At 27.3% G+C, this 19,813-nt stretch overlaps 1 protein-coding gene and 1 long non-coding RNA gene across 6 annotated transcripts in view; one reads left to right on the forward strand and one right to left on the reverse strand.

Moving 5' to 3' along the window:
• LOC124419712 overlaps nt 1-19,813 on the reverse strand; it is a 66,473-nt gene that overhangs the window by 19,272 nt on the left and 27,388 nt on the right. The window lies entirely within an intron of this gene.
• LOC111675784 overlaps nt 3,722-19,813 on the forward strand; it is an 81,898-nt gene continuing 65,806 nt past the window's right edge. For all 4 annotated transcript variants that reach the window (XM_046950170.1, XM_046950168.1, XM_046950171.1 and 1 more), the window contains exon 1: nt 3,722-5,105. The gene's annotated coding sequence lies outside the window, so the exon portion shown is untranslated. The remainder of the gene's footprint in view (nt 5,106-19,813) is intronic.

Here is a 19,813-nt window from a genome sequence, read left to right on the forward strand (position 1 = left end):
AATTGTAACTTCTTAAAACATATTTTCTATATTTTTTATATTCTCACATAAGTTTGTTTGTAAATAAGCAATGCATTAGAAGGGTTCCTTTTGTATAAAGCAAAAAAGGTCAATTTACAAAATTTTTATTTTAGTTGGCATTTTGTGACGATTTTATAGGTCCAACCTAATAACCAGGAATGTAAGTTTTAACAATTTATGTGCATTTTAAGTGTTTGCAATATTATACCTTTCATTGGTAATTTTTATTATATTTTCAACACATACACATATGTACATACGTATAAATCTACACACACACATATGTATATATCAAGTGCATCCTTGCAGCCAACCAACTTAATAATGTAATAGAAATAAAAAATAAAAACTAAACACAACATTCTCACCACAAATTTATGGCAAATTCTTTCATATACCTTACTTTTTGAAAAATTATAAAAAACCAAAAAGGATAAAAACTATTAAAGTATTTTTTACTTATTTGTAAAAATCTATCTAAATATTAATATAAAAAAATAAACTTAAATTGATGCACTTTAGGTTCTTATAAAATGTTAGTTACATTGATTATCTATGTATGTCTTAGTTATATAAAATATGTATGGAAGTGAGTAGAAGAAAGTATCTATTGAGTAAAAAAAAAGAATCCCTTTAAACCAGCCTAAGATCCTCAACTAACTCTAGGATTAAGAAAAAAGCTTAAATATGCATATAAGTCTAGTCTAGTCGATAGTCTAGCCTATAGTCTAGTCTATAGTCTAGTCTATAGTCTAGTCTATAGTCTAGTCAATAGTCTAGTCTCTAGTCTAGTCTATAGTCTAGTCTATAGTCTAGTCTATAGTCTAGTCTATAGTCTAGTCTATAGTCTAGTCTATAGTCTAGTCTATAGTCTAGTCTATAGTCTAGTCTATAGTCTAGTCTATAGTCTAGTCTATAGTCTAGTCTATAATCTAGTCTATAGTCTAGTCTATAGTCTAGTCTATAGTCTAGTCTATAGTCTAGTCTATAGTCTAGTCTATAGTCTAGTCTATAGTCATTTTTTTAAGTCAAACCTTTTTAAAAATTTAAACCTTCTGGTAATTTTCTTTTAAAATATTAACAACAAAATTTTTAAGAGATTAATATTCATATAATGCCACCACTTTAGTAGGGAACCATAAACTTTATAATTATAGTTCCTCATTTGACCCTAGCCCCTATAAAAAGCCCCCTTCAAACCATGTTTTTAAATGTTCACAATTTTATTTAACAATAAGTCGCTTAAGTATATCTGAGGCAACGTACAATTCAACTTAAACGCTTTATTATGAAAATTATGCACATTTTATTCTTTTAACAGGTGTGTACCCTACATCGATAAAATAAATAAGACTCGGGAATATCACGGTACTTTTGAATATCAAATAGTAAAGTAGGACCGAACTCAAAATTTCAAACTTTGTTCGGTTTTCAAAGTTCGGCAAACTTTTTTTCTTAAATAAAGAACGCATTTATGATTAAAAAGTAAAAGTAAATTCATAACATTTAAAACCAAAATATGAACATCCGGAAGATTTTTTGAAGGGGAGTAATAAATTTCTAATAACAAAGCAATTTTTGTAAAATGCATATATCTTAATACTTTTATTTTAGGGTTTTAAACGCAGAGAAAAAACATGACTGTGGTTAAAATTATGATTGTAGTGTAACATATTATCCTTATTGTAACAATTTTAAAATATCATATTATGATTAAATACCGTCAAAATATTTCATCATGATATTTTTGTATTTATCATAATGTTGTTATACATGATCCAATGTGATCAAAATTTCATTTTAAATATGTATCGAAAACAAAATGAATTATATCAAATCAATAAAATTACAGTTTCTAAAAAATAAAGCAATTGGCAAATTTCAATTTGCTGATTTATATGAAACTTTGTTCATAAAAATATTTAAGTATAATTTTATAAAAATACTAGTATTTTTAAGCCTGTTATGAACGTTAGTCATTTTGTAAAGCGAACCTTATATGGAGGCCATGTCCAAATTTAAACCGATTTTGTCCATTTTGAATACCAATCAAACTTCAACAATAGTTTAGGTTCTATCGTTCTTTCAAGAAACTGACTGACATGTCTTGATCGTTTGAAAATAGGGACCTAGAAAATTTCAATGTTACAAATGAGATCAAAGATTTATAATCAAAACTAAATAATTCAAATTAAATGTTTCACTTTTCTTAGCTTTTAAAAAACTTTCTGGTTAACAGTTTTTCAAATCACTAAAAAACGAACAGTTAAAAAGGCGGAAATTTATTGTACAGCCAGGATGTATGATATAATGATGTAAAAATATAATAAATAAACATTTTATTTAAAGTTCGGAGTCCGGTCAAAATTTCGTCGAACACCGAACATTGGCCGAACTTCACTTTTTACCGAACTCCGAACCCGTACCTGAACGTTCGTTCGGACACTGTCAAATAGTACAGTAAATAGTACTATCGTACAAATTTTGCCATCCCTGTCCGTAACTAAAAAAATTTACAATAACTTGTTACCTGTAAAAAGAAAAATAAAAGGTAGAAGTCTAGGAAAATCAAATTACCATATATTTCTAAATGTAAATAACATTATTGAAGACAATAATCACTAACTATGCTGTGTTAAATTGCAGCTCTTACTAAATACTGTTATTTAATAACTGTAAAATCTGTGTAAAACAGTGCAGCCATACACCTTTAAATGGCATTTAGCTAAGTTATGAACCATAGAATATAGCATTTACTGTGAATGAAGATATGAGTTTTTATTCTACAAACAAAACATGTGTTTTCATCGTAATTTAATAAAGTATCTAAAAGATACGATTACTATCTCAATGTATAATAGACTGACAGGCCCTAATATACAAATATGTTTGTGCTGTCAAAAGTAAAATAAATAAACAACAAAAGGGAATTGATAATAAATGTGGAAATACATGCTGTAGCAGAATAATGATTAATCAGTGGTAAATAAGCGGTGTTTGCAAAAAGAACTTGTAAAATAAAATAATAAAATCAACAAAATAAAGATAAAATATGTATTGGAAATCTATAGGAAATAATTAATTAAAAATTAATTATAAGTGAAATAATTGAAACTAAGTATATTAAAAAAGGAAAAGAGTGCATTTTAATTGGAATCCCTTTTGATGGAAAAAGTGCAATTTGTGTAATAATTTCGAAGTAATTGTAATTTCTTTTTGCTTTTACATATTTTATGATTTATTTTCATTTTTCCGCTTTAACCACTTTTCGTTTATATATTGCTCTGATAGTGTTGTCAATTTTATTATTTTAAAATATTAGTATTACTAGAATCTAAAGAAATTCTATGAAAAATACAGAAAGTTTAAATTGCAAAAGAACATAATATTTTTAAATTAAAAATATTGACACACTTGAACCTCTAATAAACCAAAATCTTATAATTTTTTGTTTCAAAAGGTCAAAAAAATAAACTTCACATATAAATTAGTGTTTAAAATTTTTTAATTTTATATTTCTTTCCTATGACTTGGGTAGACCACACTGATTTTTCCATGCACTGTATCAAAACATAAACAGCTGGCTTTGCTGTCAAACTCTCTCTCTCTATCTCTCTCCCTACAAACATTCACAATAGAGTGGGAAATGCAAGAAATGTCATTCACATAATTCACTGTTATTTGTTATTTTAAGTACCCATCTACAGTCGTCTCTTTTCGACCTACAGGCTAAATGCGGCACAAACATAAAATTTATCTTAAAAGTGCGTTTTTTCTGTATTTCCACTAAGGCGGCTTTGTATCTAATAGATGTCCAGACCTTTTGCTGCCTCGGTTTGTCTGTATTGTAAAATGTACAAAGCACGACTAAAGACGCAACGAATAGACGACGGTACGCGTTAAAAAATATTAAATAAATTTTTAAGTGATTTTTGTTTTTTCTGTGAAAATGAAAACCATGAAATAAATATTTAAGAAAAATATATATATTAGAAATAAAAATTATAAAAGTGAAAATTGCGGATAAAGTGAAAAATTTTATATTGATTTGATTGGAGTTTTTTTCCTGGTCTTTTTTTCCTCTTCTTCGGTTTTTCTTGTTGTTCATATTTAATTGCGTGTGTGTGTGATTGCTTGTATCTTTTTGCCTCTCTTCTTCTTCGTTTCGCTCACATTCGTATTTTTTGTCAGTTTCGTTTCATTTGGCTGCCTCTGAGGTCTTGTACGACGACAACAACAACGTTAGCAGCAATAATAAAAACAAAAACAACAACCTTATAAAAAGGCCTATATCAAACATGTTCTGCAGAGGAGAGTATACATGTGTACAAGTGTGTGTGTGAGAATATATTGTGAATGTATGTATGTTGTGTGTTTGGCATTCAATGCCAAATATCCTTGCAAAATAAAGAGGGTCTAATACTTTCGAAAAAATTACAAAAATGAAAGAGTAAAAGAAATGGCATGATTTCAAAAAAGTAGAAAAATCAAAAATAGGAAATATATAAAAAATAAATTACAAATTTAAATTAAATTATGTTAAACATAGAAATAATTTTGAAAAATAATGTGAAATATAAAAATAACAAAATTTCAAAATAAAAAACATGTTACTTTTAACACCCCTAAATTTTTAATAGTGCAAAAATTCTAAAAATTAAAAAAAATAAACACACAATATAATAAAAAATTGCCACCACCAAATTTAAGTGCTTTTTGTTTCAAAATGAAATAAATTTAAAATAATAACAACTGCAACGACAGTGAGCAATATCCAGTAATTAATTGTCAACATTAACAAATTGTAAAAACAGAAACAGCAGCCCTAGCAGCAGCAACACCAACATTTTTTTTTATTAAATTTTGTATTGCCACCGTTTAATACAACTTGCTATAACCACAACAACAACAACAATAAAAATACACACAACCCAACCCATGCAACTGAGAAAAACAACCACCCAGTTGTTAAAGTGAATGAATATGAAAGCAAAACAAGAAATATTAAATTAACATCATCAAGAACAGAAGAATCAGACTTCTTTATTTCTCTCGCCTGGTTGTTTTTGTTGCAAAATTTTAAGGTAAAAATATTTTATTTTTTATTTTTTTTTATCATCTACTTAGTTATCTATTTCGTTTTTGCTTTAATTAAAATTATCAATATTTCAATTTATTTTCGTTTCTCGTATAATTTCTTGTTGTTTACAAATGTTTTTATCATAGTATTTTCCGTACAACCGCGCCTTGTTTTTATTCCCTCACCCATCAACATCATCGTCGTCTTTCACTAGAAAGATGTTGCTGATGGGAGTTTTTGGTTTTTGTGAGTTTCTTTGTTTTTGTTTTTTTTTCTCTTGGCTATTTTCATTTGTATTCGATACCCTACTTTAGATGTAGTCGAATTGTGTATTTTAATAAATCTGTTAAGATATTCTTTGTAATAAAAGGAGCATCTCAGGCAGCCAAAATTAAAAAAAAATGCTGTCTTAGTGATAAAATACTGAATCATATAAGCTCTTTGCTTTCCTCATTCCAACATAAGCTCTCCATTTAACACAGACTCCTAATCTAATCTTTCGGGAAATATATCCCTGATATATGACAGCCCTCGGAATCTCTAATCGCAAAATCTAATCTTATTTATAAGAACTTTAGTTTAATCGCTTTGTAATCGCTTAATGTTAGGAATTATATATCTCGGGATCTCTTTTTTTCGGTTACAAATATTGGATATTAAATTAACTTTGCAAAACCTTCATTTGCTCTTTTTATAAAGCTTCTTTATGTAGAAAGTTTCCTTTCAAGAAGTTTTCAGTAAGAAACCTTTTTTAATTAAGTAGTTTTCTTGGAATTATTTCTTCTCAAGAACGTTTCGTTCAATTTATTAAATTAAAGGCTTACTTATTTCAAAATTATAAATATTACAGATCTCATTAGTTTTCTTTAAATAATACATCAAAAATAATTGATTCAAAAAGTTTATATTTATAAAAATTTTTCTCTCAAAAAGTTGTCTTTGGAATTCATTATTCTGAAGAAAGATTCTCTTTCAAAAAGTTTTTTTTTTTGGAAAACATCTCATTCAAGTTATTTGGAAAGGTTTTTTTTAAGTTGTTTTATTTGGAAAGCTTCCCTTTTAAAGTGTTCTTAAAAAAGCTTGCTTAAAAAATATTCTTTCTCTATGAGTTTTCTTAAGAATGTTTGCTTATTAATAAGCATTCTTTAGAAGTCTAGGCAAAGTCCTACCAAATTAAATGAAACAGTTCAAGTCTACGTTGACTGAAATGTTGACAATGTTATTGGATTGTATCTCAATTATTTTTTATTAAATTTATAAGCTTCCTTTTCAAGCTCTTTTCTTTTGAAAGTTTTATTTTCAATTGCTGAGAATGCATTACTAAGAATCCTCCCCAACAATTTGTCGTTATATTTATAAAGCTTTTTTCTCATGCCCATTAATATCATCAAGTTGGCTAATAAATTAATTATAGAGCCAGTTAAGCAAAATATCACAAGTGGAATTCCGATTTTACAAATAGTACTAACAATAATTGATAATCAAACAGACTCTTCTAGGATTATATCCATAATTTAGAATTCTGGTAAACAACCCGAAACCAAATCAAAAATGTGGAATTTTTATATTGTACACTGTAATTATGTAGGGTATTCCAGTAACGATCTTGACCAATTACAAACGTTCTCTTCTTTAATTTATTTATATTTTAATTTTGTTGTTGCTATTTGTTTCCATTAATTTTTATTATATCTTTGTTAAAAGTTTATTATTTTAGTTTTTTTTTTGCAATGGTCGTGGTTTTCTTGCTCTGTTTATTTTTGTTTTTCATTCGATTTTAATAGTATATGTTGTTACTTGTTATGTATATGGTAAATTATCATACCATACCAACAGCGTTTCCCACGTCCTCGGCATCTACATACATCCGCAACAATATCGCCAACATCATCATCACCATCATGGTTATGAGTTTTCCCACTTTATAAGAGTGTGGAAATACAAAAACAAGCTTTATTTATATTGGTTTCTCGGTGCGAGTTTGTAGGTGAATTTGTTTATTTTTCCTTTTTTTAACCGCATTTGGCTTGCGCCCTTTGAGATTCGCAACAACATGAAATTTGTATAACACAAAAGCACTCGTGGCTTGATTTTAAATGACTTCAGTTAGTTGACGTGATTTTAAAGTTTCTGTTTTGTTGGATTTTATAGTTACACAAATGTAATGAATTTTATTAGAGTTGTAAATTTTTGTTTATGATTTTAATATAATTGTATAACCGCAATTAAATTAAGATTTCTGTTGGAAAGAAAACAAATGTTTCGCTTTGCTATGGTTTTATCAGTGAGCGATGGTGGGTGGAGGTAGGGTTTAATCTTAACTATTTGTTGAATTACAGCAATTAAATTTGTATACACACACACACACTTGTGGTGAATTAATAAGTGTATATAAAAAATCTAATCTGGTTATTTTCCGTTGTTATTAATTAAAAAGTTAAAAAAATAATTGTTAGACATGAACCAGGTAATATAGGTTTGAAAATAACACAAAATATTGTACAACAAGTTTGAAGTCCTTTTGCTAGGAAATAGTATCACGAAATAAAAAACTCAGCGTGTCTTAAGTTTTCTCAAAATCTCATTGTAAAAATGTTTTCTTCTTTACAAATTTTGTCGAAAAGTATTTCAGAAAAACTTTTATATTTATTTGCCAAAAAGATTTCAAAAAAATTCTTAAGATATTTAAAAGATTTTTTAGAATATTTATTGAAGATATTTTTTTCAAGCTATTAGCATAATTTCGAGTTAACAGATATTATTAAAGAAAAAAATGAAAAACTTAGCACAATTTCGCGTTAACAAACATTTTTTTAACTTCTTTGAAACACCCAAAAAGTTTACCAATCTGCTTATAATCGCTATCTTAGTCGATAATGTCCATCTGTCCGCCTATGTGTCCATTTTCACATAGTTTCACATAGTAGTTAGTGTTCTAGTCTGGTAGACTAGAGGTGGTGGGTTTGATTCCCACCTGAGACACTGGATAAGGAGCGCACAACAGGCCTGATAGAGGCTTAGGTGTATTTCTTCGGATTTTATGTATATATGTACATCATCCTTTCGAACTAACTAACTAACTAAGACCTGGTTCACAATAGGAAACTTTTGTTAAGAAACTTTTGATTTTGTGTGTGAGAGAAAGAGATGGTTTATATTTTTTCTCTTTCTCTCACACACAAAAAACAAAAGTTTCCTAGTGTGAACCAGGTCTAACATTTTGTTATATACATAGCACTAGCGTCGGTCAAGGCCGACTGTATTCTTACTTGTTTATATTTATATTTTTATTAGAATCAATTACTTAAAAATTACAGGAAATTTCGAAAAATGTATTTGATAACAAAACCATTGCTTGAGCAATGACTCAAAAAAAACAACAACAAAAAATTACAGTCAGCCACTTTAATAAGAAACTCATCGTAGTCATTCATCATCATTATTATCTTTAAAATGTTAAAAAAAAAAAACATTTAGATTATTGTTTAAAATCATATGATTTAATAGACTTTTAGTAGTAAAAAACATTTTGAAAACCATGCAGTAATAAAAAACCAATTGTAGTGTAAAATGTTGAAAAACAAAAAAAAATACAAAATTTGCAAATAAATATTATTTCAATGCAGACATAACAAAAAGTTTTTATTTTTTTTTTTTTTTTTTTTTGCAAAAATGAACTATAGTATGTATGAATATTTGTTAAAAAAAAAAAGAAAATATTGTACAGTGAAGTGTAGTTCAGTTTAGTGCACTATAGTTACATCTATAGTATAAGTATATGTGAATGACTATTACTACTACTCTTGTCGTTATGTTCGTATGTTTTTCTACATATACAATCACACAAAGAACAGCCGGTAAACAAACCATCATCAGCTACTTTGAACTGAAAAAGCTGGCTGCAGACTACTCTTCGTCCGTCTGCCTAGTTGACTGTCTGGCTCACAGCCTTTTGCTTTTCTGCCACCAAGAGGTTGAATAACAGGAAATCCGTTGTTACAGAATTTTTTTCATATTTTTTTGCAAAAAAAGCTTAAATTTTCAAAACAACATTCAAAAACTTTAATTTTCTTTTTTAAACTAAAATCTCACCAATATTACTAGTCATTATTTTTGGTGTAGGAAAAAAATTTAAATCAGCAAAATTATAAAACTCATCATTTTTGCCCCAACAAAAAATACATAAATTTTTTTATCGCATTTGTTGGGAGTTTATTATAATTTTTATTTAATTTTTTTCTCTTTGGAGAATTTTTTCATTTAGTATTTCCTTTTAATTTTTTTTAACCTTTGACATTTTACTTTCCCTCACCACAAACTCACATAGACATCCTTTTTAGACACAAAAAAAATTTCTTGTTTAAAAAAAAATAATATGGGAGAAAAGACATATAAAAAGGCTAACATATTATCTGTTTTTCATTATCACTGCTTAACTTTGCTTTTGAAAAGAATGTCTGCTGAACTTTTTATTCTTTTTACTCATATATAAATTTTTATTATTGATTTTTTTGCTGTCTCTCTCTATTTGCTATTTTGCTATGGTGTTTTTTAGCGAAGAGTTATTTAAAAGAATTATTTCACTAAAAATAAATATTATTTTATTGAAGAGGAATTAATCAAATATGAAATTAAGATATCATAGTCCGTCCACTTTTAAAAGACGATTCGTCTCCTTGATAAGTACCCCATCTAGGTATATGCTATAACACCTTAGTCAAAATACCAACCTTTTAAGACTAGATGGACCAATGATTGTAGATCAAGAATATTTGGATATAAATCAGCAGTACAATTTCTTTAATTCACTATTATGTGTTAACACGAATTCAACATTAATTCCGAAATACCAGTGTCTGTCCGGATTTAACAAAAAACCGTTAAACTGTCTGAGGTAATTAAGGGACCAAAAAAGTGTAGGTTCACAGGAGCGAAACAAGATCGATTTCTTCATTAATCTATCATATACAAGCAATAACGCTTAAGGACAAAAAATTTTAATGGGACTGAATACTGATAACTATAAAACTTTACATAAAGTGAACATATTATAATTATTGGTAACCTTAATCATTAATACCTTTTTCACATTTTTTGAGAAATCGATAAATAATCAAATATCCCTGATACTCATGTAGTCAAGGCCAGCACGTGACAACAGGCAAAAAAATATTTTTTGCTAGTTTACCACGTAGTGATTTATAACATTTATGATCAATTATGAATCACTCTTAACGAAATTTCTATACAAACTCAAATATACATACATATATGTATGTATATTAACACCTTTAAAGCTCTGGTTTTACTTTAGGATCCTTAGTATAACCTAACATTATGCCAGTATTTTGTTCAACACACACATACATACGTAAGTATGTATATATTACATGTGTATTATTTTTATATTTATTTCATAAAAGTTGCATTTTACTTTATTTACGTTGAATGTTGATTGTGTTAAATGTAGATATATACATAACTGATGTTTACATACAATCAATGGAAATGTCGAGTAAACTGTCTGGAGTAAAACTCCAAAAAACTATTTAGTCAGGAAAAATTAAATAAATAGTGAATAAATCTATTTGTATTATATATACATATATGATCATTTAGTCATACATCATATGTATGTTCATAGAATACACTCATAGTTATTAACTTACTACAGAACTATACAGAGGTAAACATTAGACCTGTAATTTTAAAATAGTTTGGAAAATACATTTGTATGTGTATATAATTTTAAAATAATCAAAAGATTTTTGTTTCAAATTATCTTTATCCGAATAGCCTTAACTCTTTCACGATGGCCCCAGATTTTTTGCATTTTTTTTCGATTTTCAGCGTTATTCTAAGTTCATAGCCAAAGTAAATGGTTATTTCCAGAGAAAAATGCGTATTTTTTAGGATGTCACTACATGCCAAAAATGATATCATTTGAAAATACTTTTTCCATTTTTCATCAGGAATGATCAAAATACGTAAAAAATGTGTGGTGAAGTCGTATCTATAAATAGTCTAGCGGTTTAGTTTTGAGCGTAAAAGGGTTAATAAATAACTCAGATTTGTTTCCTGAACTCAAGGCAAATCTTTTTTTAGGGCTATTCTAATTTACATATTAATAGTGGTAAATATTTATCTTAATATTTTGGCATAATTTGAAGTTTTAGAACTGTAAACAAAGATTTTTATTTTACTAAAGTTAAAGTAGAACTACTAAGAGCTCTTTTGTTAAAATGGTCATTTTAATAATGGAATCTGAAAATCAGTTTAACAATGATGCAGATCGATCGCTTCCGATTGTAGTGTAAACTATAGACTAGATTATAGAGTAGACTATAGAGTAGACTAAAGAGTACACTAAAGAGTACACCAATGAGCAGACTAAAGAGTAGAATATAAACTAGACTATAGTCTAAACTAAAGTCTTGGCTATAGACTAGAGTATAGACTGTCTGTAGTCTAGTTTATAGTCTAGTCTGTAGTCTAGTCTATAATCTAGTCTATAGTCTAGTCTATAGTCTAGTCTATAGTCTAGTCTATAGTCTAGTCTATAGTCTAGTCTATAGTCTAGTCTATAGTCTAGTCTATAGTCTAGTCTATAGTCTAGTCTATAGTCTAGTCTATAGTCTAGTCTATAGTCTAGTCTATAGTCTAGTCTATAGTCTAGTCTATAGTCTAGTCTATAGTCTAGTCTATAGTCTAGTCTATAGTCTAAAGTAGACTATAGTTATACTATAAACTATTCTCTAAAGTAGACAATGAATAGGAAAAAAATTTTCTAAATCGATAAAATATTTTCACAATTTCTTATAGAATCAATGGCCGGAGAAATTCTTAATAACTTGATCTTTTTTTAAGGGAAATAATTATTTTTCAAATTGAGAAAAATACATTTAAACTTTATTTCCCAAACTCAACATGATCCAGCCTATTAAGTTGTCTAGTGTATTAATAGTTAGATTTCTTGAAATCTTGCCAAACATATAGAATATCACAAAGAAACTTTAAACCTCTTCTGTAAAAAATTTACATAAATATATTGCAATTTTTTTATTTTATTGTTATGAAAATGTTTTTGTTTATTTTTTCCCCTTTAAATAAACAAAGCTGTTGATGAGTGTCTGTTTTTTTTTTGGTACGAGTGCATCTGTTTTACAGCACAATTTTACTGATAATAATGGTGATGATAATGACGATGATGATACTTATGATGTCTGCCTGTCCGCATTGTAATACAAAAAATCCAAATGAAGGTTTTTCTGTTTTGTACTGGTTTTTTATTACTTCATATTATTCTTTTTTTGTGTTTGTTTTTCTAACAATGACTATTAAAAACCGTCTGACTGTTGTAAAAAACTATTTTGCAACAATAATTTTTAAATATTAAAAAAAATCCGTATGCCAAGAACAAAAACAGGTGATTTGTTGATTTCTGTTACTGCTTTAATTTCAGATTTTCCTTGTGGTTCAATGCCCGTAGAAAAATCTGGTTGGCTATGTAGTTTTCCATAATATTTCTTTCTCTTATTTGTGAAATTCAAATTTTTAACAATATTTGTTGACTTATTCGTTGAAGCCAACCATCTGTCTTTGGTCTAGTTTGTATCATTTCCTTTTGTGAGATCATACATTCATCTTAAATCTCCAACTAGACACCAGACCAAAAAACACAAAGCAATGACTAAAAAGAAAAACTAAAAACGCCAACTTCCCTTAAGTCAACAATCCATTCGGACAAGTTAGTTGGGAAAATTACATGTAAATATGTATGTATATATCTAAATGAATAAGAGCGTGCAATAATTAATGGTCTGTTAAATGTGTCGTCTATTTAAACGGTATATTGTCTGTAGCCCTCCATCCCCTGATGTCCCGTAATGCCTTATTTTGTTACCAACTGGCTATTGAATGATAATTGTGGAGATTGTGTATTAGTTTCCATAAGTTTGTCTGCATTTTGGTTTTTTTTCATTTCAAACAGAGATTGTATTTTTTATTTGTATTTATTTTTACTACTTTTTTCACTTTTTTGTGGGTGTTATTATTGTATTTTTATACCCTACACCACTATAGTGGGGATGGTATTATGTGTTTGTGCTGATATTTGTAACACCCAAAAATATTGGTTCTAAAACCACCTTGAAGTAATCGGTTCATATTCACTTTTTCGTTCACCCGTCCGTCTGTACATGTAAAGCTTGTGCGCACGCTACAGGTAGCAATTTTCAAGATAATTTAATAATTTTTGGCACATACTCTTCTTTTGGGCTTATAATGTTCTGTTATGTCAATAAAAATCGGCAAAACCTAGTCTTATAGAAATGACACTACCGATTTTTGTTTTTTTTTTTTAATATAACAGGGTATCATATAGTCGGCTATGCCCGACTATACATTCATAGTTGTTTTTATTATTTATTTGTATAAATCATTTTATATACTTATATAAATATATTTTCCCATAATTAATGGTTCATCGAAAATGTTGCTACATGAATGGATGGAAAAGCAACTGCCCTTGGGTTATAATTATGTGTTTTTTTCATGCATTTTGGTCGCTTGTGGCAAAGAATGATTATTTGAATAAAGTATTTAATGTCTACACCTACACAGATGTTGTAACAGAAAAATTTTTTTGTTAAATGTATTTTTATAACTTCATTAGAAAAAATTTAAAACTCATTTAGTGGGTTGTTGTAAATCTGCATTTGCCTTTTTAATTGTAAAGATTTTACATAACAAGGACTTAAAATTATAATTACTCATACTGTTTAATTTTTTTCTCAGTAGTATACATGTTTGATAACTTTCTTTGTAGATTATTTAACATTTTTCTCACTTTCTAGACACTTTCTAAGAATTTTATATTTATAAAAAATTATATTTTTATTTATGAAAAAATTCAGAATTTTCAGAACTTCTGTTCTGATGTAGATGTTTTTTAAATTTTCTTTTCTTAGGAATCTTCTGCTTTTTTGTGAAAACTTATTTTTTTCGAAAATATTTAAAAATTCAAAAAGAGAGACTTTATTTTAAAGTTTTATTCAAAAGTTTTTTCAAAATTTATTATTTTAAATTCTATTTTTATAGAAAATATTTAAAATTTTATCTTTTTTATATATTTTTTTTAAATTTCCATTTTTTATATTTTTTAATTCTTTTTAATATTTGTTTTTTATAGAAAAATTTAACATTTTTTTAAAAGCCACCTGTCAATTTCATAAAAAAAAAACTTTTGTTTAATTTCAAAAATTTTACATTTTTATAAATTTGTTTTTGAAAATTTTTCCATTATTACAGAATATTTTATTTTTTCATAGAAATTTTTATTAAATTTGTTTTTCTGTTTTTTTAGAAATATTTTATAATTTAGGCAAAATTTTCTTATATTTATTTTTCTATGTTCAGATTTTATTCAAAATTTCTCTATTTATAGAATAAAAAAAATTTTGTTTCTCTGAGGCATGTAAGCATGGTCATATTGTCTTACCAACAAACCAACCACCCAAAAAAACCTATATAACCAATAAGCTGCTGATACACAAAATAATCTTCTTAAATATTTAATAAAAATCAAAGAAATTTATAAAGCTGATCAATTCTTGATGGCTGTATTAATTTTTATTATAAAGCAAACACATAACAAGTTTTCAAGCAAAATAACAAATTTACAAAACGTAAGCCCCTTAATAAAACAAAAAAAAACGTTTTGTTAATTTAGCATAAACTAAAAAATACATATAATATTCTACTAATATTTGTTAAGTGTTAATCCGAAATTTGTGATTTTTTTCGTAAAAATTACCAAAAAATTGTCTACGTTTTAAGTATGTTTTCCAACAAATTTATACAAATTTCATTAGTTGTGTGAAAACTAAATATAATTATTTTTTATTTTTCGCTTTCATTTCATCCAATGTATTGCACTGCGGTGAACCCTCAATGACTACTTAACACGTAAATTAAAGGCGCTTAAAGAACTTCTGTGACAGAGACCTTTTTTCACTTTAAATATTTGTGTAAATGTGTTTTTCCTCTTTTATATGTATATAATTTTTGCTTCGAATTTCTTTTCTTTCATATTTCGAAATGTGTTTTAAGTCTGTAAACAGAGACATAAAAAGAGAGACAAAACCCCATCATCAGTAAATCTTTTACTATTTGCTTTCTTATTTGTTTATTAAGGTATGTATGAGTGAGATATAAAGGTAAAATGATGACTTGTACGATTGTGCAAATGTGAAGGACAATCTAAAGTAAACAAAAATTGTGATGCTGTAGCTTTAAGTTCTTCCTAATGGTCTTCTTCCATAGAAGATTAAAACGGATTTCCATATTTTGTTGCGTATAAATTGTTTTTTTTTGTTCTTCTTTCAAAAAAAGAAGAAAGAAACTAAATTATACATTTTATTTTGTGTATGTATATAAAATTTTATATACACGCTATAGTCAGACATATTTTCCGAGGTAACTATATAATATATAACATTTTCCTACAGAATATTTCACAATTTATGACGTAAAAACTCTATCACAATTTGTGATCGTTTTTCTACAGAAAACTCTTTCACAATTTATGACAATTTTTCTCATAATTTGTAACAATTTTTCTATAAAAAAATTCTCTCACAATTCTTTAGAAAACTGTATCACAATTCGTTAACGTTCTTTTAAAAAACTCTTTCATAATTTTTAACATATTCTATAGAAAACTCTCTCGCAATTTGTTTTCTCTCTCTCTCTTAATTCTTTACAATTTTTTGTAATATTTTCTTAATGATATTCATATTCTTAAAAGATTTCTAAATTTTTCTATAGAAAATATCATATAATCTGTTAAGACATTGTTGTTGTAGCAGCAATACGTGTAAAGTCGACAACCCTTGGTCATTGTTTGTAAGGCATTTAAAATTCGTCCTTGTTTCCCCAGATTTTTTTCATAAACATTAATTTATGCGCCATGATTTTTTCCTTCTTTTAAAGCATAATGACCATCTTTATTATTAACATTAAGTACCACCTGCCGACTTTGGCTTAGAATTTTATTTTACTTTAGCCACTCATTGTAAGCCGTAGTCGTCAGTCACTGTAAGTACAATACAAATGGAATGGATAGATAGATGAATGGTTGAATGTAGGTAGTTAAAGTTACTTATGCATCAGCTACAAACATATTCATACATATTTATGTATATTTAAATACATACTTCTTTTTATACAGGTAGAAACTAATGTTATAAAGTCAACCTCCAGTGTTAATAACAGTACTATACATATGACAGAATATTTGTTTAAGAATTTTGTCACCTTCTTTCTTGTTTTCAATATTGAAAAGACATTTTTGTGGCAGGGTAAAAGAAGTATGCTGAATTCATGCTGAATGTATACAAAGTTGTTGTTTTATTATTAACATTAAACCTCACCATAATCATCACCAGAGAAAAAATATAAGGTTTTGCTTATGAGTTCGAGTTGATATGTAAATGATTTTTTGTTCAGATAAATTTATTCATCACGTTTAACAAACTTACAAGCACTTGTCAGCATTATATACAAGTAAATTTGTAAAAATTTTAATATGTTCATTAGGATAACACAAAAGAAATTTTTAGATAATATAAAACAAAATTGTATGTACATCTATTTTTTTAGATTTAAGAACATTAGGGATAAGCTTAATATGCGTGCATATCAAAATAATGTTCCTATGAACTTTAACTAATGTCTGGACGATAAATCTCATGGTTTGTTCTTCTTTGTAGTTAAAAGTTGTTAAAGCCTCCTTAAGTAATTATTAGATATTCATTACTATACTACTATAAAGTAGTGCATAATAATTTTGATATCCTGATAAGAACAATGTCTATTAAGGTGGTACGTTTGGAGAAATAATAATGGTTCATTCTTATAAATTAAAATTCTATAAAAATAAGTTTTGCTGATTTTGATTGATATAATAGAATATTTAAAGTAATTATGAGCCCAAAAGCCCAATTCGGGGCACGGTTATATGGGTGGTAGGCAAAATAATGGATTTTCAACCATTTTCAATAGCGTTGGTCATTGAGAGTCCAAAAGAAGACTATGTACCTAATTTCATCAAATTATTTTGAAAATTGCGACCTATAGCGTGCGCACAAGCTTCACATGAACACACACATAGACAGACGGATACACAGACAGATTGACATAGCTAAATCGACTCAGAAAGTAGTTACAAATAAAGGGTTAAATCGTCGTTTTGTTTTAAAACATGGGTTTCTTGTTCTGTCTTACAATAATAGTGGTCACACAAAAAAGCTATTTTCTTTCTGTGTTCAAAAAACAGATGCTAGCGCGATTCAATAAAATGTGCTATATGCACGGAAAAACTCAAAATAAAGTACTTACGTATTTGATAATTTGTAAGTCATTATAAGAGTACTTAAAAGGAATCCAAACGATAAATAGTAGTCATTGAAAAGTAAGTAGTTAACAAAATTTTTGCTAGGATTTTATTTAGATTTCATCTGTCTTTTACAAACAAAATGTTTCCATTATTAAATGTTTGTTATATAATTAAATTTAAAAGAACTGACATTAAAAATGTCTTTGCATTTCATGCAACTAGAATTCACAAACATTTTTCCATTTAAAACCTTAATAAAAGCTCAAAAAAGTTTTTTGGCAAAAATTAATTTCGTTAGAATTCTTAGAAAAACAGTCAGGTTGAAGTAACTGACTGTTGTACAGATGTAAGTAGATGTATGTATATTAGGGTTAAAACGTTTGTACAATTTTTAAAAATTTTATTGTATTTTTTTATTTTATATTTATAGGATAGGAGCTCTTCCAATTTTAGTACACATACTTGTGGAATATTCTACGAAAAATTCATTTAAATTTGTTTGTGAATGGTTTCAGAAAATCGATTTTCCGCGAAAGTTTTTTGCATCAAAATGACCCAAAAAACTGGCATTCGTTAGAATACTTCTAGCTATCACGTTATGTTAAGGGCTAATTTTGGTTATGCCCTAATGTATATACCTTTTGTAGTTTTAGTCAGTGTCTTTTATTTTCATACACACATACATATAACTATAGTGAAAAATAAAAAATATACATATATACTATATATAACAATTTTTATTTGAAGTATTACGAAGGTTTTAAGCCACCATGGTAAATATTTTAAACATTTTTTGTAGAAAAATATGGCCTAGTTTGTGGAAAATCCCAAAAAAAATTTTATTATTTCTGTTAGAAACTGTACATAACTAAAGTAATTTTCAACAATACATACATTTATGTATATGCAAACACACAAACAAATTTAATTGAGCCAATTAACAATTTTTGTGCTGAAATTTGCAATAAAAGGAAAATAAAATTTCTGGGAATAAAGTAATAAAACAGGATTTTTTGGTAATTGAAAATAATTACAAAACATCGCTTTTATGCGAAATTTTAACAGATGTATTTTATATTAAAACTTACAAATGTTAAGGTTCCTTTTATTAAGTTCTTTTGTATTAAAATGAAATTATGAATTGTAATGTGAATTTATGTTAGATTATAGAGAAATAATTTCTAAAAGTTAGAAACAAAAACATACTTTGTTTATTTACAATCTTATACCAACGTTGTGGAATGCCTCCGATTGTTTAAAGAGAAATTTTAAATTTTGTTGGATACAATTTAGATCTTTTTAAAAACAATATTCTATTTTCAGCCATTAAAACCACTGAAAACCTTTATAATTATTATTGATTGATACAATACATAAATATGTATTTATATATAAAGTTAAATTCATTTTAATTCATTTTTTTATTTATCGAATAACCACTATACATGACAATACTGCGGTTTACACCACCCCATTTGTTAACGTAAAAATTTTACGCATTTAAAATTAATTTACTTAAACATAAATTTCGCTTAAAATAAAGTGGGACAACAGATTACTTTATTCTTTTCACTCTCTATCACTTTTTCTCCCTCGCAATTTAATTATTTAATGATTTTTTAAGCAGATAAATTGTTTATTATTGCATTTACAATTTCAATAATATTTTGCGTTGTTTTCAATAAAAATTTATACAAGTTTTTTTTACTTGTTTCATTAATGTTGGCATTTAATTGAAACAACAATAATGAAGTGTTTATTGGAATAATTTTGAAATGAAAAACATTTTGTTTAATGTACGATGTGTATAGACGATCGCAAGCAAGTGTTGATTTGTTTAATATATGTATGCAACAAATGGATAAGAATCCCAGCAAAAACTTATATTGAAATATAAAAAACCCATTTTTCAATACTTATTTGTTAGCTTTTTAGATCATTATTTTAACATGGTGAGGAAATCTCTTTTATATAAGTTCTAACAAATAAGGAGTAAACAAATTATTTTGTTTTAAAAACAAAAGATATAGAATATGAACCTGGGCTTCTTGTTCTTTAGTTCGTTGTATTCGTTATTTTATTGTGCGCCCAATTATCCTAGCAGTTCGACGGGACAGTCCCGAACTGACCACTTAACCTACTACTTGTGGTGGCCCCTAGCCACCTGACTACCCAGGGACCAACCATTTTAACATGGACTTGTCCTACTCTACACCCTACAAAGAGACTGCCTCCGCTCTCGCTTACAAAGGGGACACTATAGTGACGATTGTCTTCATTCACGTTTACAAAGAGTTTATTTGCGACGAAAGACC

Source organism: Lucilia cuprina, chromosome 4 (genome assembly GCF_022045245.1).
Source record: "Lucilia cuprina isolate Lc7/37 chromosome 4, ASM2204524v1, whole genome shotgun sequence".
Classification (NCBI taxonomy): Eukaryota; Metazoa; Arthropoda; class Insecta; order Diptera; family Calliphoridae; genus Lucilia; species Lucilia cuprina.